The sequence below is a fragment of the Netta rufina genome (genome assembly GCF_964035555.1).
Source record: "Netta rufina genome assembly, chromosome: 21".
Taxonomy (NCBI): Eukaryota; Metazoa; Chordata; class Aves; order Anseriformes; family Anatidae; genus Netta; species Netta rufina.
In genome coordinates, this window is record NC_140145.1 from 3576235 (window position 1) to 3603040 (window position 26806).

The window sequence follows — 26806 nt, forward strand, 5'->3', positions numbered from 1 at the left end:
CGCTCCCGGAGCCACTGGGGGACCTGGTAGGGTAGGCAGTGAACCTGAAAGTGCAGGCTTGAGTTTGCATGGCAGAGGAGAGGTAAGAGTAGCAAGAAACAAAGCTTGGCAGAGAGAGGAGCCTGTTCCTGGTAGCCTACCAAGAGAAAAGTTTTATGGGAGGTGAATTCTTCTCCCTAGCTGCTCCTAGGGTAGTAAGTCAGCAGATGTGAGCACCGGTGGTGTCAAACCAGTAACGGTGACTCAGTGCTCAGGAGTTAAGTGTGTGGCTGGCTCATCGCTGGCCTTTGTGTTGCATTGATGTTTGATAGGATTGTTCCAGCCCAGTGAATCACAGGCTCTTGCTTCTGATTTCCCCACCCACAATGGCTTAATCCTCCTCCTTTGGCTAATTGCTGGCAAAATTCTCGTTCCCTGCATGCACGGTAAAGTTGCTGAAGATGCACATTTTCCTGCCATTTTGTTATCCTGCCATGACTGCTCTGATGGAGTCTGCACTAGAGGACGGGGAGAAATCCTGACTTTTGGTCCCTGTGTCAGGACTGTTCTAATCCAGCATCCCTGATGAATCTATCTGGAGAAAAATCCAAGGAAAAGTTATTGTCAACCAGGAATGGGACAGTTGTGGTCTTGGAGGAGATTGAACTTTTTCCACTGCTTTGTGAAATAGCAAGCATGCATAAAAAGGAGCAGAGCTCCTCCCAGTAAGACTGCCTTGGTACTTGCCCTCCCAGGTACATCAGATGTCCCAGCACAGCGGCAAATATTATCAAGATGGGGCTAGCAGGAAATCTTAGAGAGTGCTGCCTGCACCTAGCAGCTCTTCTCCGATAGCAGGAGGGAGCTCTAAGATTAAGTGTACAGGTGAGCACTTGATAACGTAATAAGCTTTGTACTGAAGCAGCAGTATGCTCAGAAATGCCCTAGTATGTGGCCTGCTCGTATTCCTCCTCTGTAAGCCAAGAGGGGAAGAACGGATGTATTGGGAGCACAAGATGGTGCTGCTTTGTGCGCAGACTGAGTGACACTATGCTGTAGTGCATCAGTGTTAGCGTTTCTGTGCAAGAATATGCAGTATTTATATTTTAAAGCCATAACTAAATGTGCTTTGAAACCCTTATTCCACCTATTGCCTCCTTGCCTTTCCCTCCCATACCTCGTTTATTTTTTGCCACTTGCTCTCCTTTATGTGCATGACTGTTTAATTCTCTGCAAACTTTTTTCAGTCCAGGCAGATGTGAGTTGGTCTGGCCATCAGACTTCTCTTAACTGGGGAAATAATTTGGCTCACAGGGATCTGTTGCTTTCATCGACAGAGTCCCCCTCTTCAAATGATCTCCACATCATTTAAAGAGAAGAGACATCTTCAAGCGCTTTTCCAAGTCTCCTCTGCCAAAAAATTCCTTCGCTCAAGGAATTATCCTCTGAAAGAAAATGAGAGCTCACTTGGTAAATGATAAAAGCAGTGTTACGGACGTGGCAGTGTTCACAGGCGGCCAGGCAGGGGGAAAGTGGTAGTTGTTTTGTAGGGGCTTGTTAGTGTTGCTGTCTCCCCTCCTTTCTCTTTGATGTGAGATGAGAATTAGGGCTGTCCAACTCTCGATTGGATTCATGTTGGATGTAAACAAGAAGCAGTCCTTGATAGAAAGAAGAGGAGCATTTCTGGGGTATTGCTGGTACTGTTCCTACAGAGTCAGCGTCTTACTCCAGTTTGTGGTCATCTTACTCCAGTTTGTGGTTTTGGTTGCTACCTGAATATTGGTCCAGTTATATGCTTCTCCCTCTCTGCTCCCCCTTCTGCTTTGTGACTGGTGTCTCAGTATCTTCCTGGGAAGATGTGAATTTGCAAATAGCAAATGTCAATCCAGAATTCAAGATGCATCAGATCTCCATGTAGGCATGTATTTTGGCATCCTGTTTTTGAGTGGTGGGTGAATGCTTCAGACCTTCCTCCACACCTGCAAGGGCTAGATGAGCTGCTTCATTCTAAAGGGCTCTTTTTTTAAGAGCACATGATTACATGAAAACTTCATCTGTTGCCTTACTAATATATCATAAGATTTGACAGTCAGAAAACCATGTAAATTTGGCAGCGAGAAACAAACACAAGAACAAGAACAATTTCCTGCAGCTTGGTGAAGCTGTTTTGGGGGTACTGCTTTCTGTGGCTAGGGACACTTTTATGCTGATGTCAGCAACTTCTGAGCCATTGGTACAAGATAGACTGTCTGGCAATAAGGTAGCAGCAATCTCTGTAATTAACTGGATTTCTTTGTATCTGGTTCTGGTTTAATAACACACCAAAGCTTTGGTTCTCCTGCCTCTATGCTGCTGAAATCATCTAATGCCTTAAAAATAACCCTTTATGTCCCATCTTGCCTTTGGTTTCATAACAAAAGGAGTTAACTTGGTGACACAGGTGGACAGTACTTTGTCCAAACTCTGGACTTCCGACCTATGTCACACCGTTTATTTCTTTTTCTAGCAGCAGAGGCAGCTGATAGTATTTAAATTGGTAATAATACATGAAGCATGCCTGGAAACATCTGATAACTTGCTTCATTCTTTTGATAAGAGATCAAGGCAGAAAAAAACAGAGCTTAGTGTAAAGTTTATTAAATGGCAGAGCACGTTTAATCTTCCCACCCCACGCATTCAAGCCAGAATTCAGCATTTGTCATCAACAGTGTCCCCGGCAGCATTACTTAAAATGGATTTGTCTTCACCACAGCAGGTTGTTTTTTTTCTTTCTCAGATGGACACAATGGGTTGTTTGTTCCTTCTCCTTGGGCAGCAGAATAATATGTGCACAAACCCACCTACTTCTGTGTGCTTCAAAATTCATGAAAATCAGCAAGTTGCACAGCTACCCATTTTGACAGTACAGTAGCACACTGTCAGCGCTAATATTCATTAATATGCATTGGCAACTGCTTGTGTTTCAAAATGGAGCGTTCTATAATTCCCAGCAAAATGACAGATTAATGTAAAGAAGCTGCAATTTGAGGGACAGGTATACAAACGCATAGAGTATGTGTGTAAGCACTTAGATGCCCACTGTTGAATTCTTCTCTCTTTATCTCTGCCCCATGCCTTGGCACTTTGATGCACTTGTTTTAATGAATTTTAAGGATGGTTGCAAAGTTCATGAGAGCTGCATTCAAGTCCTGAACAGTTGGATTGTCATGAACTCCTACCCAAGCAGTATAGAAGAACATAACAGAAGCCGTTATGTTACCCCCAATTGCACGCATTTTATATTTCCTGGCTTTTCTCCATGATTTTAATGGTTTCCCACATCTACTGAACTATCATATGAAAAATAAAATGACTCCTCTACTGAAGCGGGGTGAAAGACATCCTTTTGAATTATAGTGCATCCCAATAGCTGGTAAGCGCAGAGGGTACCTGAGAGGTTGCTTTCTGTGCTTTCTTCACTGGGAAAAGTATGGCGAAGAGGATTTGGGGCTGCCAGCCCAAAATACTGCAGTGAATCCTTGTTGCAGCCATGAGCTGCACCTCAGATCCCCAAGTCCCAGTGCTGCCACTTCCATTAGATTCCTTCCCTCTTACTTGCAGCTAGAGATTGAGGATCCAGGCTCATCCTGGCGGTTTGAATGACCACATGCACTCATACCCTTTCCTACTCATGTGGATGTTTCAGTTTCCACTCCAGCTTTCTCAGGCACATTCTTTTTATCTAGGCTGAAACTGAAGGTAGTAATTTGCCTGCTCCTGTGCTTGAGAGAAAAAAGCCTTTTCAATCATAGACATAAAGAGAGCCAGGGAGGAATGCAGGAGTGAATGCCGCATTCTTATTTTGCGGGGACGTTGTCTTAGACGAGAGGAGCTGGCCTTTTCCCAAGGGAACAAGGCTGCCCTTCGCGTTCACCTCTTGAGAACAAGAGCCCTCACACACACTAAAGCACCTTAAAATGGAAAAGTACCTTTTTTGGCTTTCTTTGCTAAAACCACAGGACTTTGTTCCAGAGGACTCAGCACCTGTATGTACAGTTGTTTTCCCACACTTGAGGTTCTGCTTTATATGCAAGTTGTGGACTTTGTGTCAGAATCTGTGGCTTGCAATAGGATGGAGATCAGTCAGGACAATGTTTCCTTTTGTCCCTCAAAACCTGTTTTTGGAGGGCTGGCATTTGTGAAACTGTTTTTTGAGCCTGTTTTGTCTTTGAGATGCATAACTGGGAAGGTAAAACTGCTCTAAGAAAGACCCAAAAGATATCTGTCTGGTTGCAGCAGGTAGCAGAAGTGGATGCTGGCCTGTGTTGACAAAGCAGGTAAGTCCTGTAGCTCCTCTGAGATACGCAGGATGAAGCACGTGCACCACTAAGTGAAAACGTTTTCTGTTGTTCCTTTGAGTTTCATCATGACTGCTCCTTGAAGCATGGTAGCTTCCTATTCAAATGGCTGCATCTCCCTTAGAAAGGGTTTGTATTCCTTCAGTCCAGTGGAGTAACAAGATAAACTGTTGAGACTGATGTGGCCAATGCCTTGCACAAGTAATTCCTAGTGCCTTGAGCTTTCAATACTGCCCGTGAGTGGTTCAGAGGATGGTGTGCTTTCTCGGGAGTGGGATTTTCTGGGTTTTACTAAAGGGCTGATCAGATACAGGTGATATAAGAGACCAGTGAAAACCAGAGGAAGATCATAAATCATTTCTTTTTTGTTAGTTTCACTGGTATGTTTATATGTAGTGATGCAGATGCAAATGTATATAGGAAGATGTAAATGGCATTTATCCAAGATAACTGCTTGTCTTATGAAGATGAGTGGAATTTCCCCTACCTCTCTTACCTGCTATGGAGTGGAATTTCCATGGGCACAGAGAGAAAACTAGCAATACTAGATTCAGTCATGTCTTTAAGAGACAAAAATAAAACTGTCAGTCAACTCCATAGCTTATATTTAGCGTGTCCATTTAAAGATCTGCAGCTTGAGTGTATCTGAAACCGATGCAGAGGAATGAGTAAGAAAGCGTAGCACAAATTAGTGCAGGATGACGTTCTGTTCCATGTGTATCATGAAAGCGTTTGGCACCACGAGCTCGTTTTGATCTCACTTGTTGTGTCTTCTGCCTCCTACCAGCCTGGAAGAGAGCTGGAGCTGTGCCTTAGCCAGATTAACACAACATGAATGATCTCTGGTTGTCTCAGGGTTTATCTAACTTAACTTTTGTGACAGCAAGTATTGCTTAGATGGGGTTCCCCCAGCCTGCTGCCAGTACTCAGTGATACACTGGGAGTAGAAATGATGCAGCTCCTAGAGAAGGGACTTCATCTTCCTGGGAAGGAGACCCTATGGTACAGCAGCCCCTGGGGTGTGGGGTGGGAAGCAGAAGACCCCCATGTTTACAGGCTGAGACAAGGCACTGAGTGTGCAAAGGCATTTAGTTCATTTTGAGATGTGGTTAATCATATGGATTTTCAGAGGCACTGAAGTGCCTGCCTCCTTTTCCGTGTCTTGAAGGGGTGGATGCGTTGGAAACTTCACAGTCTGCACTGTTAGCAACCCCTTTGAAAGTCTGGCTGCTGGGTTTTAGTTTGGAAGTTGGCTGGCTGGCAAGTAACTGTGGAAAAGTGCTGCTGTCAGTGAGGCAGAAGCAGCTTTAAGTTGATTTTCCCCTTATATCAATGACTAAAACATACCTTTCCCCGGCCTGATTTCTGGGGGCTTCTCCTGTTTGCCCCGTGGCTTATAGCTAACGACCAATGCTGAAACCTGAAATTAACTCAGCCATGTCAGGGTAAACAGATGGCCATTCCCAAGGAGAAGATGCTAAGCTCTCTGTACAGGTTTTGCAGTGTGGTGAATACCCAGGTAACGGAAACAGCCAAAAGTGAAGGCTGAATTATATTGGAGTCCTGAGTCATCGGCTATTGATGCAGAAGATCCTGCTACCTACGCCTTTGTGGTGATGCTGCTAAGTAGCATTTCCAGCCCTCTGGGCGATGACATCAAAGGACTGCGAAGATAAAAACAGACCACTGTTGACTTTGAGAGAAATGTTATATTTATACGGGCATGTGTTGAGGTAACTGAAAACTTTTAGACTGCTTAAATGAAAGTTTGCCAGTCCTCAGCCTTAAAAAAAAAAAAAAAAAAAAAAAGTCATACTACTCAGGCTTGTATTTCTCTCCTCCAAAATCACGCAGCTGGTTTTGGTGTGTCTGCTTCTTAGCAGAGGAGAGCTGCTGAGATGAAGGAGCTGCTCCAGGAGGGTAGCGGGGCCTTCTGTGAGGGTTCCCAGAGATGTCCCTCGGCCATGAGAGCCTCCCCAGGGCAGACCCTCTCTCTCCTGTGGGCATCCAGGTGCCTCTATAGGCAGCTGGGCTTGGGTCAGGTCTGGTTCCTGTTTTGGGTGGCAGCTTTGTTGTGTTCGTGTCCCTGGCCCAGGCACTGGCACGGCTGCTGGCACTCTCCAGCACAGCGGTCCACATCCACTTCCCTTGGCTGGAGATGCTCACCACCAGGTTTTCCATCCCCTTCAGGCAGTCGATGTAAAGAAACACGGCAGCTTATGCAGGATCCCTACAACAAATAGGGCTCTGCATGCCTGGGCTGCACATCTCTGACGAAAATGAGCAGCCAAACTAGCAGAGCTGGTTTCCTCTTGCTTTCTCCTGCAGCGAGGCTCCCTGGAGTCTGGCACGACGGGAGCAGTGAGGTTTCCTGTGCCTGGGACGTGCCCCTCTTGGATTCATTGGTGTCTTATGAGGTCTGTGCTTGTGTTATGGCCTTTCCCTCAGCACTGCTGCAGGCAGGCTTTCCTCTTCCTTCTAGCACCTATTTAAATGGACCTTACTTCACTTTAGTACCTTTTGAAATCTCCAACTCTGATGTTTATTGAAAATAGTTCAAAAACTTATGCAGGGGACAGATCGGATAGTGGGAGTGCATAAATCACCTTTTCCTTTAAAACTAGTCCCAGAGTAGGGGATCTGTCAGTATTTCTTTCCCAAACCTTCCCTGCCCTGACTGTGGGAAGGACGCGATCATCTCTATGCTCCCCTTGCTGCTGAGCAATGGGAGAATGACAAAACAAGCAGAACTTCTCATCTCAGGAAGACCTTAGCTCCTTCAGCACATCACAGCTCCTCTTCCACGCTGGGCAGGTTCGTTGGTTGGCTCGTGGCTTGGCCTTGTTGCCCTGAATGACGGCTGCCTGGCTCGTGGCCAGCTCACCGCTGCCGGCAGCTGCCCCATAACGGAGGAACATCCAGGTGGGTGACCCTGCATCGTGCTTTGTCTGCTAGTGTGCATGCACAGTTCCTACAAATGCCTCCAAGGCATCTCAACCCTGTAGTGAGGTTAACCGGTGCAATGTAGTTATAGGAAAGAGAGCAATTATAAATTCACATTCCCCAAACATGCATATTGCAGTGCCAGGTCTGCACGGGACAGCAGTGCCTAGACATACCTTCTCACAGCTCCACCATGGACCAGACTCTTCATCCTACAGTCACAGTGAGTACAACCTAAATCCACGGGTGAAGTCGCTGTTTGAAGAGCAAAATACTGTTTGGACTGACTCTTTGGTGTGATAGGAATTGGCTGCTTTATATGTCAGAGGATCATTCTGCGATTCATCAAAGTAGTCATTTTAGCAGAGGAGCAAAAGGCAAAATGGCAAAGAACTTGCTGGCTAATAAATGAATGGTAACTTCCCTCTGTTGGATTTATTCAGTTCTTTGAGATATAAATGTGTTCTTGATGGCCAAAGAAATCGGTCATTCTGCATTAGGAAGCTTGATTGATGTTTTCAGCAGGCCTTTATGAAGGGCTGTGTAAGAAGATCTTGAAATAACCTACAGGGAAAAATACAACATGGTGTAGTTCATTTAATACATGACTACTCAATTACGTTTTTGTTGGTTTTTCTTGTGTTGCTACTTAAGGAAATTTTAATCATTCAGACTTATGAAAAATAAGTTAGTATATCCCTTGAAAAACACCCCTTGTGTGACATTCATCACCCCCAAACTACTGCGACTTCAGCCATGTCTGAATTTTAATCACTGTATCGTTATATTTCAAGTTGATACCTCTTGCTGTGACAGGATCAGATGGGTTTAATTATGGAACAGGATCCTGCTGTGGTGTGCAGATAGCGCTTGCCCCAGTGATGTTGAATCTGAAGCATGGGGCTTCTTGTCTTCCTCAGCAGCCTCCATGCCCTGTGCAGCTTGTCATCCCCACAGCGAAGGCAGTGAGGAGGAAGGCTGCTCAGCACAGTTTGAGCAGTGATTCATAGAAGAGAATCATGGAAGATCTCAAGTTAGAGGGGGCCAACAAGGACCATCGAGGCCAACCCCTTGCTTCATGCAGGACCACTAAAAAAATCAGACCACATGTCTGAGAGCCTTGTCCACGTGCTCCTTGAACTCCAGCAGCCTCGGTGCTGTGACCACATCCCTGGGCAGCCTGTCCCAGTGCCCAACCACCTCTGGGTGCAGAACCTTTCCCTAACACCCAGCCTGACCCTCCCTTGTCCCAGCTCCATGCTATTCCCTCAGGCCCTGTCACTGTCCCTAGGGAGCAGAGCTCTGGTTGCCCTTGGGAGAAGGTACATCAATAGAACAGACCAGAATTGTGTATTGAGGTATTCTGCATTGAGAATAATAGCAAATGCTCTAGACTTGGACTAAGATGGACATACTAGAATCTGAGGTCTTGTCTGTGATAATATAAGTGCATTAATGCAGTATTTTGAACAGAAAAAACAAAGACTCCTGGACTGGAAAATGGGCACACTGTCATAGCTTTGGAGAAGGCAGTTTGGTTCCTAACCTTCCAGTGGGATTTGAGTCTCGGTATTGGGTGAAGAAAAGCTTGTGCAATAACCAGTGGGTTTCCTAGCACCTTCTCTGTTGCTCCCCTTCTTGATTTACAATAGCTCCTGAGATCAGAGGTTCATTTTTGATTGTTTTCCATTCTTTGAGCAGCTTCCACCCCCTCGCTCTTTGTCTGATCAAAAAAAAGCATGTTGCTTGCTTACTGACATAGGTCAATGACAGCAGGAAAAAAATGGTGACTAAGCCATTTAATTGCTACCAGAACAAAGCCTGCAGACCTTCTCTCAAAGCATGAGCTTGATGGTAAAGCGTAGGGCTCAGCAGAACAGTAAAGTCCATATTACAGTGGAGATCTGTCTTTTCCAGACCATCCTGTGCTCTTTTCTCCATCCCCCAGCAGTGAGGTACCAGTTCTGGACAGTTTTCCTATAAGTCCTTCAGGTGCTGCACAGAAAGGAGCAGAGGCAGCCTGTGTTTTGCAGAAGCCTCCTGAGACAACTGCTGGAGAACGGCTGCTGCTGGAGACAGCTGGTGACTGGAGGCCAGGTTCTGCTGGGGACCTGTGAACCACATCAGATGCAATTACGTGTAATTCCCTAGCCATGCTTAAAAAATCTAATTCATATGCATCCTCTGAACGGGGCTGAATTTTATATTTCAGGTCATTACTTCCTTTTTCAGCTTTTAGACCATTAGTTGGGCTGAGCTGTGAACGAGGATGTTGGGCTGCTGGTGGTTTGGGTCAAACTCTGCTGTCCTGTGGGACCTTGCTTCTTTCTGATCTCCTCGCTGCTTTCTCACCCTGTAGAGCACGCAGACAGCAATACCTGGTGGTTTTATTCTGTTTCTTTCTGCTGTGAATAAAGGAAAGTCTTGGCTTGAAAGCAAAGTCTTGTATGTTGCCAAAGGCTATGCTCGCTTTATCCTCAGCATAGGTTTAAAATGTTCCTTAACTGTTACGAACTGTTTATTCTGCTAGCAGACTTGCTGGAAGAGCACTAAATGTTCAGACCTGTCTGGGTTATGTGAGGCTGGAGAGAATTACTACCTTGTGCTTTGTCCTGCAAAGCTGAGATGCAATAAAAGCTGATATTGATACTGACTTTCTTTAGAAAGTGCTCTGAGGTCTGTTTGTGAAAAGCAGCAAATAGGAGCCAGGTGGGATTGTGCCTTTCTAAGAGTATTTTTCTCATGTTCCTCCACAAGGGTAATTTAGTGATTCCCTACCAGGCCCACTCATAGCCTAGCAATAACCTGTGTTCTCCAGGTTTTTTTTCTACCTGTGATAGTCGTAATTCAACATTGTACTTGTTTTTTGGTTTGGTTTTGTTTGTTTTGTTTTTAAATCTTCTCTGAGGATATTTTAGTGTTTTCTGTGACCTAAATGCATTTTAAAGGGAGTTTTTTTTTTTTCTGATAGTGCTAATCACAAGTATTTGCTGACCCTGGAGACCAAGAATTGTGTTGTGTGGGTGAGGCTGTAAGTCTCATTAGTATCTTCGTGTCTTGTGCTATGCTACCTAAAGTCCTGGGCTGCATTTCACCTGAAGTTCTTGTCATTCATCCTGAAAAGAATACTTTTAGTTTCACTCTTCAGGAAGCATTATGCTGTATTTAGCACCCAAATGAACCACTTTAGCCTGTCTTATGATTGTGCTTGAAATACAGCTGGCAGACAGGGCTCTCACAGGTGGCAAATGTGAAGCCTCATCTGTACCCATGAAGTGTGTTTTAAATCCTGAGTGGAGTGGAAGTGGATTGCTGATGTACCTCAGGGATCTCTCTCAGTTCACAAAACTGCTTTCCTTACAGCTACAGACACTTGTGTTCTACGTGGATTTGTTATCCTGGAACTGCTGAAAGGCTTGAGTTAAAAACTAAATGCAGAGCTGAGGTGACAGAAGAGCCTCGTGTGTTAAAGGCTCAGATAATGAGACTTTGGTTCGTTTCCTTTCCGAGTTGGGTGCTGCTGATGGTGCAGGCCTGAGTTGCTGGGCACCTGTGCTGCTTGTGACAGCAGGGGAACAATCCCTTCTGAGCTCTTTAGCCGTGGGTCAGTGCCCACAGGCAGAATGGGTGCTTGAGGAGTCTCAGGACCTCTATGGAGGTGTCGTATCTTCCCTTTCTGAGTCATCCAAGCATATAAGTTTCTTTCTCAATGAAAGGTAAAAGCAACATCTGACTGTATTTTTGGTTCTCTCAGCTTGGCCACTTACTGCTTGAAAGGAGGGATAAAGTCAGGGATGGAAGTGGTATTGACAGTGCCCAGTCTTAGCCTTTTTGCTTTTGGGGGAGCCTCAGCATAAACACACGTAGAAGAAGATCCTAGACTCATCAAGATCTCATACTCTGGAGGTGTCTTTTGATGGTGTAGCCCTATATTGCTCTGAGAGAAATGGTTCCTCCCCAAGCCCTTAAAAGAGGAAGATTGTGTAGTTTTCTTACGTTTTTTCATCCACACTAGTGATTTCACAATTTTAATTTTCTCTAAATCTTTGAGAGCAGTTTTTTGATGCTTTAATTTTTTAAAATCAATTTTAATACTTATCCTGCACAGCACTTGGTGAGGACAGAGCACAAGTAGATGATTACAGCCTGTTGGGTTTTCATGAGGGCTGGCTGTTTCACAGTCTTTGGCTGTTTCCAGAGAACACGTTCATGGACCCTGCCAGTTACTAAATGGCTCCTCTTCCCTTTTCTTTTCCTCTCCTTCTCCATGGGGAAGCAAGGAATGAACAATACAGTAAAACATAAACTGAAATGGTGATTAGAATTTCATGTGAAGTGGTATTTAAAATAGTTCTGCGCTTCATTCATCTCCATTTTAAAGCGAAGAGGGTAGGGCAGGGGTAAATCTGTTAGTTCAGGTATTAAAAACTGCCTGCGGCACAGCATTTCCTTTCACTTCCAAAATTCCTATCCAGTCCAAGACAATTGGAAATGGAAAGATGATGTCTGTGCCTTCAGGCTCTTACTTAGAACTACTTGAACTTCTTCCTACGTCTGCTTGTGGAAAGGTTTTCCCAGCATGTTGTGTTGTATTTGTTCCCATAGACTTTAAAGGCCTCTTTAAAACACACAGCCCGCTGCTGTTGAGAAGCTTTTTAATTTGACGAAGATGACAGCTAGCACTGATCTCTGGTAGCTGAAACCTTTGAACCATTACTAAAATGCCAACCTTTTTCCTGATACAATTCTCTCCAATCCCCCTTCCCCAGCACAGTTTGTCTCGCTTAAAAAAAGCTTTTATGAGTTTAGTAACCATGAAAGCTATGCCAGGAGAGAATATATCTTGATCATGGGCTTTACCTGGCTTCTAGCTAAAACTCCCCTTTTACCCATCCTGAAACATATGGGCTTGGAAGTCTGAATTTGAAACTTGTGATTGTGTCTGAGGCTGTGGGCTGTGATTTATCAGGACCTGTAGTGAGTTTATGTGGCAAGGTTTTGGTAGCAGGGGGCCAGAGGGGTGGCTTCTGTGAGAAGAATCTAGAAGCTGCCTTATGTTAGGTAAGGGCCCCACTGCTGACCAGAGCTGAGCCAGTAAGTGATGTTGTTTTACGCCTTTTATTTAAGATGGGGGAAAAAACGCTGTGCCACACAGCAGCTGGGAGAGTGAGAGGAGTGAGGAACAGCCTTTCAGGCACTGAGGTCAGTGAAGGAGAGGTGCTCCAAGCGCCAGAGCAGAAGTCCCCTGTGGCCTGTGGTGAGGACCATGGTGCAGCAGGCTGTCACCCAGCAGCCCATGGCATACCACGGTGGAGCAGGGCTCCACGCTGCAGCCCATGGAGGAAACCACAGTGGAGCAGGTAGACCTGCACCGACGGAGACTGCGACCTGTGGAGGACCCCTGCTGGATCAGATTCTGGGCTGGAGCTGCAGCCCATGGAGAGGAGCCCATGCAGGGGCAGGTGACCTGGCAGGAGCTGCTGCCCATGGGGGACCCAGGTTGGAGCAGTTTGCTCCTGAGGGATGGACCCTGTGGTACGGACCCATATCTGGAGAAGTTCTCGAAGAGCTGCTGCCTGTGGGAAGCCCACGCTGGATCAGTTCACTTAGGACTGCATTCCCACACAGGGACAAGAGTGATCGAGAAGGAGCAGCAGAGAAGAAGCGCTATAGACTGACCATAACCCCCATTCCCCTGTTCCCCTGTGCCACTTGGGAGGGGAGGAGGTGGAAGAGGGTGAATGGGGGGAAGGTGCTTTTGGTTTCTTTCCTGTTTCTCACTTCTCTAGCTTGTTAGCAATAAGCAATAAATCTTATTCTCTCCCTATGCTGATTCTGTTTTGCCTGTCACAATAATTACTGCACGATCTCCTCATCCTTATCTCAACCGTTGAGCCCTTTTCATCATATTTTCTCCCTGTTCCCCTTTGAGGAGGCGAAGTGAGAGAGTGGTTGTGGTAGAGCCCGACTGCCCACCTGTGTAAAACCACCACAGGACCAGAAGCTTAACTGCAGAGGAGTTTAACTCTGATGTTCTCTCCTCCCCACCATGAGAAAGGACTGACAGATTTCTCCCAAGGTGGCAGCTTAGCATGAAGTCCCTCTAGGGTTCATTCCCAAACACAGGTGCAGGGATGCAGACAGGACTTTGCTCTGGGACTGACTGCATCTGGGGTCATCCACTGACCCTCCAGCTGGGTACCTTGTAGATGTTGGAGAACACCAGAACAGCACAAGTGCTTCCTAAAGGGGAAAAAAAATAAATAAAAAGAATGGGAGCAATCAGGTTTTTATTTCACGCTATCTACCTGTCCCAGTCTACTCTGGTGTTGAGCACATGGGGCTGGTCAGAGCAAGGAGCTGGTGCTGACTGTGATGCTCAGGGAAGCGAAACAGGGCCTGCATATGTACCCTGCTGTATCCTCCCAGAGCCCGAAGCATAAGAGGTGTCCTAGCCAGAAGATGTCACCTGGGGCACCAGGTTCACCGGTGAACTCTTCTTCCTAGAACCCATTTTTTCCTTGTACATACTGTCTTATGCATTACTTTCTGGCCATGCCCCTCTCATCCACAATCATTTTTAAATGGAAAACTTTGTACTCTCAGATCACTTTGTTGCATCCCCTGTTTCACACACTGTGAGACAATGAATAATTCTTCTTTACCTTGGCCGTAATAACTTCTCCTGTAATCCCATGCTGACCCATCTCTTCTTGCAGTTGAATCTCCCGCATCTGTTCAGTTTTCCATGCCTTGGTTTCCCCTTGGGCCCCTTCTGTGTGTTTCTTACAATTCAGTTCCAGCCCACTGGTAGCCTTGGGATAGTCAGATCATGAAGTACTCGGCAGCTGGGTATGTGCTGGATTTGTGCACTGGGGCAAGGAGATATTCTCACCTCCCTCCCTGGTTACTGGTATTCTCATGGCCCCTTTGAAAGTCGCTGAACCTTTTGGAGAACAGCCCGTAGTGACTTCAAAATCTCTTTCCTGAGTGGTAATAGCTCATTTAGAGCCTGTCATTCTTCATTCAGAATTAAAATTATTTTCCCCCTGTATGCATTAATTTCCATTTATTGACTTTGTATTTCACCTGCCATCTTATTACTTAGTCAGCAGGCATTATAAGATCTTTAGGTAGAAACTGAGTTTATAAATCTGGCTCTAAGCAGCTGTTTTCTCATCACCTGGCAAACTTTTTAGGCTGAACAGCGTTACAAAATTTGCAGTATTCCTAACGTAGGCCTTCACGTCACTTGGGTTAATGCTCACTAGAAATGTCTGAGCCCCGTTGTGCTAAGTGCTGTGCAGACCACAAGCAAGAGTTGTCCTGAAGCTGAAGGGATCAAAAGACAAAAATCTGAAGGCTCTGCAGGTACAGTGCAGCCAGTTGAAGTAGCAAGCAAACCTCTCCGGACCCCAGAGAGGGAAGGGCTAACTCTGTGACTTCTGCCACATTGATTTTAGGCCCTGATCTGAGCGGCCTTCCAGCTTGTTTGAGGCTCTGATCTGAGCAGCCTACACTGCTGGCCCTGCAGGGGTCCAAAGCATAGCCAGCAAGGTTAAGCCCTGTGGAGTGGCCGAAACGTTCCCTCAGTGACAGAGCAACACAAAAATGTGCATGGGATTGTGGAAAACTAACCATAACCTCGCTTCTGACCCAAAGAGTGACCCGTTCCGCATTATCAGCGGGCTTCGTTTCTCCCAGAGCTCTGGCTTTTGTTTTGGGTGTTGGTCTGGCAGCTGGATTTAAGGGGCAATATTCAGAAAGGGCAGACTTCAGTCTGAGCCCATGTCATGCTCGCTTGCTGAATAATTACTTGTGTTTTTCTTGGGCCTGGTAGGTCTGGGAAGAATGTCAATGTTGGCCTACCTTTCCATGGGTCCTTCCTTCGCAGCCTGACGAGGCTGATTTAGAGCATTTTAGAAAAGCATTTTTAAAAATAATACTGGCTGACATTTTACGTTTTCAAGGCTGAAACTTGTGGGTTGTCAATACTGACTTATTAAAAAAAACACTTATTGGAATACACGTGGCCCCTTTGCTTGTATTTATAGGGATTCGTTATCCAAAAAAACAGTGATTTGGTGTTTCCTTTTGCTTCATTAGCAAGGAAGCAAATGAAGCTTCCTTTCAGCTCCTCTGAGTGCTGCAAATTTAGTCAACACCTTAACTGCTGAACTGGTTCGTGGAAGGCTGGCGGCTGGCACATCTACAGTGCTATCTTGCGCAAACTGCCAGCTAGGATGTACAGGAATATTGCTTTCCTCATCCGTAGCTGGGCTGGTTAATACCCCAGGACCTGGAAATGGAGCCTGGGAGAATGAGAAGAGTCAGAGGTAGATTTTTCTGTAAATGTGTCCTTAATTCATTCAAGAAACTAAACCTACTGTCTGTGCAGAAGGGAAAGTAAATGACCATTTTTTTAATTATTATTATTCAGGTTCAACAACATCTCTTAAATTGTTAATGTGCATTAAATTTAGGTTTGACGTGCAGGCTCACACCGTTGCCCCTTGGATGGGTTATAACGTGGGGTTTTGGACCCGCTCAAAAATGGAAGCTCTTTGAAAATGATGAGGACTGAAATGTGTTTCTCCTGCCGCTCCGTTTCGATGGAGTATGGCTTGCTCCCTCCTCCCCCTCCAATCCCCCTGCCACACATGTTCTCAATTACTGCCTGCATTGAAGCTGCAAACATTTCTTGTGCATCTAGCTTTCTATATTGAGCTCTGGAAATATATTTTAGTAATTTGTGGGAGAACTATTATGTCCCATGCTGGGAAAATTGTGTTTATGGTTCCTGCAGGGAAACAAGTTCATCAATTCCAGTCCGCAACAGTTTTGCAGTTTCTTCCTCCCTTCTTTGTATCTTGGAGCAGTATCGTAAGAACCTCTTGCCCCTGTTGGGTTGAGCCTGGGTTTCTCCTGTCTCTGAAATAAAAAGCACATGCTCTGCAGTCTCTGTTTTTCAGTGTTGCCCACACAATAATTATTGGGTTTTGGCTGAACACAATAATAGCTACTATGTACCCCAAATATTTGGGTTTGGATATGCAGTAGCACTCCACTTAGAAAAAGTCAGTTCTGTTTTATTGCTGATAGAATTTCAAAGTCAGTATTCTGCAGCAGAGGGCATTGGAGGAGTAACCTAAGGGAGAATCAAACTTGCCAGTGCTGATGTATAGTGCCTGAATTGGAAGGGAAGCAGGGCTTGCTCTGTTGTTGTTGTTGTTCTCAGCATTTGCATTGTCCTCTTTGGATAATCTTTCTGGATCCAGTCAGTAAAATGTATTCATGAGCCTTTGTTGTGCATTAAATCATGCTTTGTTTTCAACTGTAAACCTTAGGTCCCACACCCACATCTGTAATGCGTTTCTCAACACAGTTGCTGATTTGTGGAAGATAATTTTGTGGTTAAGGAAAACTCTGTTGTGCTCCACCTTTCTTTGCTGAAATGAAGTTCAGCTCCAATAGTGAAGCGTTGAGCTGAGAATACTGTTGCTGCTATAAAGAAAAAGTTTTTAAAGCATAGTTACTTTCTGCTTAAATAAACGATGGACTATTTCCAGTGGAAAGAATAGCTTTTGCATCTCTTATGCGGGTGAGCTGGCTCTCAGTAGATGGCCTTTTAACGGTGCTGGCAGGCAGGAATAGCGAAGAGAGAAGAGGAAAAGGTGTGTCTGGATCAATTGGTTAATTGTTAGATAATAAATGAGTCCTTTTCCAATGCACACAAACTGAGCTTCCTTTTCATTTGTTGTTCCAGCTTCCCCTTCAGAGGTTTCATTGCAACATTCTCTCCCAAAGCAAAGAGATCTTGCCTTTTCAATGTAAACATTCATTGACCCTCTATGGAAATTTGAAGAATGACTTCCCTGTCATTAACAGTGATAAAACTGTAAACAATATTGTTAAAGATGCTTTGGGGGAGAATCAAGCCAAAAGGAACAAATTAAAGCACTTGAATGAGAACTGATGTGCACTATTGCCATCATCCTAAGAGAAGGAAATTAGCACAGGCAGCACTGCACAGCATATCAGATGATAGTTTAAACTCTGAAAATAACTTTATGATTTTTGAAAGTTTGGGGATTCAAACATTTTGCTGTTGCTCTATTGCTTTATTTCAGATGCTTGTTCAGAAAATAAAGCTGGAAGAAGAACAACAATAAAACATAAGTGAAGTGATGCCTGAGATGCTCATTTAATCCCCAACAGCACACTAAATGAGAGTATGATGAGGTTTGGTGTGGTTTTATATCACCATGCTGCTCAACAGGGATGCTTGTAGACCTGCTTTGTAAATGTAAACTGAGTCACAGCCCAGCCCACAGGACCCGTGTGGGGCAAGGTGTTAGGTTAGTCTCCCTGGAGATGGTAGCATAAGTCTGATAGGTTTGGTAGTGGTGGGGGTGGTGATGTTCTTTGGTTTATTGTTTTTAAAAAGTGGCTAAGAACTTGGTCTCACTTTCCCATTTGTAAATCCAAAGACATTACAGTCAAAATCAGTGGACTAAAATGATTTCTGATGTAATTTACAGGCTCACCTAAAGGGAACAGAGCCTCCCCTGCTGCTCTGTAGGCTCAGGACAGTAGTGATGCCTGCAGCCCTTGGGACTGGACCCCGTAAGCCCAGAGGCGTGTTGCCCATCTTCACAGCAGGCAGGAGCTGGAAGGGCAGCTGTGCCTGGGTGCTTTTGCTTGTAAAACAGGGTCGGGTTGGTGATCACAGCCTGTTTTGTGACTGTCCTCACGTAGCTGGGGCTGGAGGAACGCCTTATCTAAGGCTACTTTATCTTTTGAATATTTTCATTATCAGCTGCTCTCACGTCTCTTGGGCCCGAGGGCTGTGACACTGTTATTTGTGCTGCAAGGGTCTTAGTCCCTTCTCAGGGTTGTTCCCAATAAGTTTTGGGGGGAGGGAAAGAAGGGAGAATCAGTTTAAATAGAGGGTTTTGGTTAACAGAGGAGAACGTGCAGAGAGTCTGTACAGGCAGACTTTTCTGCTATGCTTAAAGCAAATGAGCATCCTTGCTCCTCCTGCACGTTAATGGTTATAGAGGTTCCTGCTAATGGTTATAGCACGCCAGAATTGCACAGACAGCACCCTGATGGACGTGTTGGGTCTGCTTTCAAGGCTCTGGGTATCCCTGCTGGCAGTGTCATGCTGGAGAGACCCGCTGCCTGATGTAGGTCTGGTATTTCCACTCGTGCTGTGCCTCACCTGCTGCCTTAGCACGACTTTCATTCATTTCATCTACTACAAGGCCTCCAGGTACTTCACTTGGATGTGAAGAGTTGTGAATAGTTGTTTGTTTGTTTGTTTTCTTTACACCACTTTCCTGGCTTTGTGGGGTTGTACCACTCCCAGGTAATCCATAGCTCAGCACCACGCCGGCAGGAGCTGCAGAAATGTGCCTGGAGCCCGCAGTGTAAAGCTAAATACGGATGGAGCTAGACGGTCCTAATTGGAGTTCTGTGCAACACAGAGACACGGTACTGCTGTTCTTCCAGATAACAGTGTTAAAGGCAGATTTCTATAAAGAAAAATGTCCTCTGCTTTTGCCCTTTGTCCGTTTTGTATTGAATAAAGCTACCGTTGGGTTTGATGAAAGTCAGGAGGGTTGGGAAGAGAGTTGGTGCAAGCCACTAACTGGGTTATGTTCAGTGAATGGCACAGAGAAAAAAAAAATAATGTGGCTACTTTTTAGCTCAGAAAACCATGCTAATAATTTCTGGGCTTTTTTTGGTTGTATTTCTGTGAACTTTGAAAGCTTGTTGTTGTTTTTTGTATGTTGTTTTCTTTCCTCCCCCTCCAAAATTAGGAATTTGCATTACAGTGACTCTCCCTGAAAGTTCACTTTTCAAGTTGAGTTTCTGTAACATGATACAGGTCAACCAACAGTGAGGGCTGGAAGAAGAGGACTTTCTCATCCATATTTTCAGTGTTCAGAACAAAGAATATGTCTTCTTTGCACACTTTGTTGTTGGGGAATATTGTATCTTTAGTGATCCAAACCAACTTAAGCAAGATCCTTCTATTCCTGCAAAAGGGTTTTGCTTATGTATCTCAGTAACTAGAAAAGTAGGAATTCGTGGAGGTAGACATCACTAAATTGCTTGGCTGAAATACACTTAATTTCCCCTTTTAGTGTACATAGGACTCCTTAAGTTGCAAGCAGGGCTGTAGTCAAGCCAAGGGAGGCTCCTCCTGGTGAAAGCTCAACATCAGCTGCTACTTCTGTTAGCAGGTGGGAAAACAGATCCTGGGAGCACTTGCAAGCTGGCAGGATGTGCTGCTAGATGAGGGATAGCCCTGGTCTGTAGTGCCAGCCTCTGTTCCACACATGCTTTAGATGCTTCTCCAGCACGGCCAGCAGAAAGCTCTTAGCAAACGCTGGTAGCATGGCGATCTCAGATGGTCTGAGTCGGTAGAAATGCATGCATCGTTTGGTAAAAAGGGGCAGCACAAGATGAACGCCAACCTGGTGAGGGTTGAATGTCCAAGCCCCCAGCTTGTGCCACCACACCAAGAAATCCCAAGGCAGGAGGGAAGCTGCGGCCTTCACCTTGCCTGCTGCATACCCTTACCTGGGGTCCCTGGTGATTTTGATTTCTAGACAGGCAGGGAAAATCGGCTAATACTGGTATTAACTCTACTTATTAGTAGTAGTAGTATTGATACTGGGGGACTTGAAGTTGCCAAGTTCATGTTATGAGAAAAATGGGAAATCATTTTGGAGTGTGGAGGAGCACCTGTTATTGACTGTATGGCTCTGTTCCCCTACGAGCAGGCATGCTGATGCTTTTTGTGCAGGAAAGGGACAAAGGTGTATAGCTTCAGTTCATGTTATACTTCCCTCAGTTCATGTTCATGTGTATGCTGATGAATTTGGGCTCAGAATTACTATATGATGACGGGAGAAAACTAGCACCTTTCAGGCAGCATTAAGCAACGTGTCTTGAAATTTGTAACAGAAGATGAATGACCCACTAATTTTCTTCTGTTTTCTGTCCCCAGTGGTTAGAGCATGGAGAGATGTCTGCTTTCAGGTAGAAAAGCAGCAGGTTCCATCAGTGGTCTGACACCTGCATTTTTTCCTGTAATCTAGGAAGTCCAAGTAGTATTTGGGATGGTGAAACCTAACTGAACGCGTTGCCTCTCTCTCATTTCCCCTCCCCTCCAGCCCTCAGTTGTGATTTACTGTGTTCCCCACTTAGGCAGGTGATTAAAAATGGCTTTTCTGAGACTGGGAAAAGCCAGCACCATGCTGTGCAACTCGTGTATGGCTGCAGGAGAGGGAGCTGGGGTCTGTCCTGGCTCACTCGCTGCCACGGGATTGTTAAACCTGCTCCAACAGCAGCGTTTGCAGAGTGCACAACGTGCATAAGGCAGAGAAATAACCGTGTGGTTCCAGGTTGAGCATGAGCATGGTAGTGCCGCAGCCATACGTGCTGTAAAACGTGGTTTCAAAGGCCTGAGATGTGAGTGTAGGAGCAGAATCCTAAGCGTATACCTACCAGAGTGCTGCTCGATTCTAATGTCTTCTTGTGTTTAAAGTCAGTGGGGGATCTTGTTCCTGTCTGCGAATCTGAGCCATAGCTGCTGGTTTCCTCTGTCCCCTCCTTGTCATCTGGTGCACCAGGATAAATGAACGCTTCCCAAGCAGAAGGCATTCAGCAGTTGAGATGAGAAATGAGAAATGGAGGTGGGGTAATCCCATTTGCAATATATTATTATTATTTTTTTGTTACCCCAGGAAATTTGTAATTATGGTGCTACAACTGATTTTTAAACCCTGATGCCTTTAAAATCAAGAGCTGCTTCCTGTCTGAGCACCAAACAGGCTTTCAGACACATTGGATCTGCCAAACCCCTACGAACACCAGTATCTAGTATCACTAAAAATCCAGTAGGAATGCTAAAACCTTGCGTGAAGCTTTGTGCTTGGATGAGGTGAGGCGCAGTGTGGGTGCAGATCTGCTGCAGGTTCTGTCCTTGTGGTTTGCCCCCTGCAGCACATTTTGTGTTGTGGATGCTTGCATGGCGCCTTGCAGACTGGAGTCCCAAAGAGCAGATGAGCCATTTGCAGATAACTGGGTGACTTTCCTCAACATATGGGCAGAGGAACTGCTGCCAAGCACCTGGCACATTCATCATCTGAGCACCGGCCACAGCAGTAAGGTTCAGATCCAGGTTTTTCATTCAGCTCCATGCACTAATATAGGTGGTGAATAGTGATGTTCTAAGTAAAAACTGCACAGCAGAGCTCAATTGAAATAATTTATGACCTGGGAAGAAAAATCTGTGCTAAGAATAACTTTTAATTACATCAGGTCAGTAAATTATTCTGCAGATCCATGACCAGGATGAGCCTCAGGTGTAAGAAATGCGTTAACTTCACTATGTCTACACCTAAAGTCACTGTTCTGTGCATTGTTCTTGTGAAGTTCAAGAAAAATGCTGTATATTTAGCCCCTTAGTGGACAAATAACAGATGAGCGCTGTAACACTTGCATAGTCTTAAACTGCACTTATATTTCCTGCAGTACTCTCCGCTGAGCACTGCAGGCTTCTTTCCTGTTTGCAGTCGTGTTGGGATGGGAAACCAGCATGGTCACATTCATCAGGTGGAGTGGTTTAACGAGGGAGCTGCACTTGAGTGGACTCAGACCTTTCATCTCCCATAGAGTCTCCTTCACTAAGCTGAGTTTTCCACTGTTCCAGCACGTAACATGCCTTAGTTTCTTCACATGGTGTATTCTTACTCCTACTTAGTGTATTACATTGCTTTTGGTAAGAATTTATTTCTACACATAAGTCGAGATAAAACAGATTTTCTTACAGAATCTTTGTAAATGTGGTGGTGGAAGTGTATTGAAGGGGGAGAAGTAAGCCGGCGAAGCTGCATGTTGCTTTCTAATTGTTTTTTTAGGAAGTATTAAAAAAAATCAATGCTATTGTGACAAATAAAAGAAAAAATTGTTTTAGTTTCTGAAGTAACAGTTTTAGAAAGTACTGCAAACTTCGTGCTTTGACTACTGAAAGCATCATGACTTAAACTTTGCTAGTCATACAAAATAAACTCCCAAGTGTGTGTCTATAGAACAACAGCAACAAAAAATTCTCCTGAGGTTGTGCTGCAAGATAACTCTTGAATATCGTAGCTTTTTTAAATCCGCATCTTGGGAAGTCTGGACTGACCAAGTCTGTCTCCAGAAAAATGGAAGTCATACCAGAGTTACTAGTCAATATTGTTCCAAGCTACTGATAATCTTCCATTTACAGCAGTAATTTGATTTGCATGGGCTCTTGCAGTCCAGACTACATGGAACTGTTCTGATGAAGATAGGAACCATGGCTTGGTACTGCTTTAATGAAGGCAAGTACAGTAGGCACCCGGCTGACATTTTTTCCATGTGTCCTGGCTTTATCAGTAAGCTGTACTTAAAATCAGTATTTTTTTTTTGAGCACATCCACATCCTTCTCCCCCCACCCGCCCCCTTTTTTTTTTCTTTCCTGTTTTCAGTATTGCAGGCATCCTTTTTGTGTTTGGTCTTGATTTCCATTCCTTCAATAATGCAGATCATTTTTCAATTATTCTATTCCCAGTTCTCTCAAGGTCTAAATAAAGGCTTTAGATAACTTCCCCAGCTACAGAGAAGTGGCAAGGAGAGGGTCTGACTGAAGGTCCCCCCTTTCAACTGTACACAATGTAATCTGTAGCTTAAACTGTCATTATTATTATTACGGATTAGACAAGACCGTCATGGTTATTGTGTTGGAAGTCTTGGCATAGCACAGGCTGTAGGACTTCCCAGAATTTGTCTGTTTGTGAGTACTTGCTTTCCTTGGCCACAAATCTGTTAGTTTTGTTCTGTTGATTTTGAAAATGATTAACTTTCTGTAATGAACCAAACTCTGCTATCACAGTGGCTCTGCATGCAGTCTCTGAATGTATTTGCTGATGTCTGTGTCTCAGAGCCGAGCACAACTAACGACGGGGAGGAATGTCACTGCCGTCCTTTGACCGTTTCTAAGAGTGCTGTGCTATCTTCAGAGTTGCCCTTGGCAGGGATGGTCATGCAGAGTTTTACACAGTTCATACAAACAATAGTGCTCCTTTTAACAGGGTAGGAGCCTTCTCATACCAAACCTCAGAACTACATTACCGTAAGAAAGGTGAATCTATTGCTTTCTGACCTTGATGTTGAGTAGAAAGCAAACAGGCAACTATTGCAAGGGGCATTTTTGTCTTTGGAGTTCAGCTAAGCTGTACTTTGAGTCTCACCAAAAAGATGGCAAAGTGTTTTGGCTAACAAACAGATACGCTGTTTAGAAAACACCAGCCATTTCACTGTTTGCAATTTTCAGTGCTATTTGACTGTGTAGTCTTGTAATTAGATGGTGTAAAGTACTTAACATGTTACACAAATATGTCAAAACGCATTAACAGCACAAGTGTTCTTTACTGCTTTCCTAAATACATTTCACAATATGTCGTACTAGAATTCACCTCTTGTCATTATTTATAAAACTGCAAAGAAGTTAAGATCACCAGGATGGAAATGATTAGCATGAGACTGTCTTTCTGTACTAAGAATATGTATTATCATAATAATGTACGGAGTGAAGCATATAAATCCTTTCTCAACTAAAACGAGAAGACAGCCTGGAATAAAACCCAACAAATTATGTTTTTCCATATTCACTCAGATCAGCTTTCTGCTGCTACTTCTTAACTCCCATTCAGATCAACTGCTTCTTCGCAGACTTTTGGGTTACCTCCAAACTTTGCATTTGAATGCCTTTTAGCCATTATGTCGCTTTTGAATGGCACTCAGCTGTGCCTTCTGAATTGTAGGGAGGCCGGATGCCCACCTGCTCCTGGGAAGGGTCTTTTTCCATAAAACAAACAGCTTTGCAACCCTTTACCCTGCCTACGCAACAATTAATTGAGTAATTTCCTTATAAAAGAGAAGATGGGATTTGTGGTTTCCTTAAAGACCATAATCTGTGCCGAACTTCCTGGTAACCCCTAGCAGAGTCCCCTCAGACACGTCCTTGTGCGTATGACCAGACCCAGGGAAGTTGTGTCGATCCTTGTGATCCAGGCAGGTCTGGGGAGCAAATGTCTGGAGGAGACGCTTCTGGTGCCGACCTGCAAGTGAGGCCAACGGGGATGCTCTCCTGCCCGCTTGCCTCTCCTGGGGAGGCTTACGTGCTGTTTGCAAACTGAAATGATGCTGTTGCTGCATCCTACACATGCTTTCCGGCTCTGTGCAAGCTCGGGTATTACTTCCATACACAGTGTAAGCTTTGCAGTTTCAAAGATCTAATCTAATAATAGATTGGTCTACATTTGCTGCGTTGCCAGAAAAAGACATATGTTGTCAGGCAGTCGAAGTCAGCAACAGTGCTGAAGTGGAAATGTGCTGAAACATGAAGAAGGCAGAAATCCAGAAGAATCTATCCGAGGTTGGGCTATTAGGGAACTAAAAATATTTTCTTCTTTACATATATATGCTTTCCACACGTAGTTAGAAAAATGCTGCTTGCCTGATGTCTCAAAGCGATTAAAGGGCATTTCCTTTCCTTTCTTGGCTGTGGTGTGAGATTACAAGATGCTGGTGGCATTCAGCTTTTCTAGGACTGGTGTAAGAGGGAAGAGAAATGGCTGGAATAGCTTGAATGGAAGAGGCGCATGTAGTATGGCACACAAAGAAATATGATATCGGGCTCCTTCTGTTACTGATGCCTCAAGACAATTTGAGTTTCACTCAGTTGAAGTAGATGCGATGGTAATAAATTTTCCTGGGCTATATATTTATCACACAATGTTTGCAATTCCAATTTTTCATTTGTAGCTTTTCCCTAAGAAAAAATGCACGGTTGGCTTGAGCAAAGCAAATACATACCCCAAGAACTACTGGTCTTTTGTGGGCTGGTGAAAAAAACTGCTTTTAAAGTCAAATAGCTCTGTGCTGCTGACCTTTTGCAGAAATGCTGTGAGGTGGGGATTGGGCTTTGAGCTGGGATATGAAGATGTGAGGTTTTGACATGCTTTCTGAGCCAGCAATTATGGGATTTCATCTGCACGTATCCTTTAAATATCATCACTTTTAAATGTGTGCTAAGAAAATGGCATCTGTCAACGTTCATGCTTTTTCTGCTGGGTCAGTGTGCACACACACGTTCATTACCATCGTGGAACAAAATTTCTCTGTAAATCTCATCGCAGATCAGAGAAAGCTGGTGTTGTTTTTGTTGCTTTGTTTTTTTTAATATTAATGTTTCCTCCTTTAAGACCACTAGGTTCTCCCTTGTCAGCATGCATGTGGGTAGGCAGCCTGTTAGTTGCAAATAATTTTATTTCAGTGACTTCTCCAGGGAATTCATCTGCTAAATAATAAATATTGATACCTCCTGGGAGCCACCTGGAGCAGAATACCAGAAGTCCCTTTTACCCGCCATAGATCACCCATCACAGGTAGCATCCTTGTGCAGTTAAGAAGCGAGAATAAAAAATTGGGGCTGCTACTGTTTTCTGCTTCTCTTGGCACTATTCCTGGAGAGAGTTGAGTTAGTAAATGTGGCTGTCACGGTAGCTATTACCAATGACACAAAATAATTAAGTTGTGGTTTCTGTTGTGGTGGGGCCACTGCTGTATTTTGTAGTGATACATCTGTGCTAGGAGGGAGAATGTCATGCTTCATTGTCGTGACGGATGCTTCTAGGAAAGCAGGACGAGTCTGTAGAGGCAGGTTGTCCGGTGTTTTCCATTTACATGAAGCCCTGTAGGTTGCGTGGCAGATCCCTAATAGAGCTGCGTGTTGTTTCTTTGGTTTTCCTGCTGAGGTGATGGGGAGGGCAGCAGCCATCTCATTTTCCTGCCTGTTGTTTTTGGAGGGGATAGCTGCAGTCTTTGCTCTTTTCAGCCAGTCAAAAGACAGCCTACGCCAGTTCTTAGTCTGATCCTCTAATCAGCTGGATGCCTTTATTTTCTGATGTGGGGCCATGGTTGTGGGGCACCTGGCTTCCACGAGACCTGAAGACTTCGGGACGCAGGTGCTGAGAAACCCTGGTGGTGTGTGCTTGGTGGGTCCTGCCAAGTTGTACGGCGTACAGGAATTGCACTGTAAATGCACTGTGAAATTTGTGGACCTCAAGAAAAACCCGTATTTTGCCAACATTTAAATATTTTCTATAGCTGGCCTCAGGTGAATCTGATAGCATTACAAAGTGCGGTTGCAAAATCCTGCTCTTTGCCATCTCTCCAGTGACTTGGGCTGCAGATGTGGTCTGGGCACTCTGGTGTGCTGCTGGGGACCAAGGGTAGAGGAACAGAGGTGGAGGAGGTCTTTTTTCAAGTAGGCGTTGCTGTACTTTTATCGGTATGTGCCACACGTTTCCATGTAGGAAAAAAATTCCTTCAACTCTCTCTGGCATTAAACCTTAAGGCCGAGGCTTTTCTTGTTTGTGTGTCTACAGCCTGAGAACCTCACATCACTTCTATTTCATGTCTCGTGTTAGGGGTGACATTG

General features: G+C 44.7%; 1 protein-coding gene across 1 annotated transcript in view; it reads left to right on the forward strand.

Moving 5' to 3' along the window:
• Positions 1-26806, forward strand: part of CASTOR2 (cytosolic arginine sensor for mTORC1 subunit 2) — a 127933-nt gene that overhangs the window by 37260 nt on the left and 63867 nt on the right. The window lies entirely within an intron of this gene.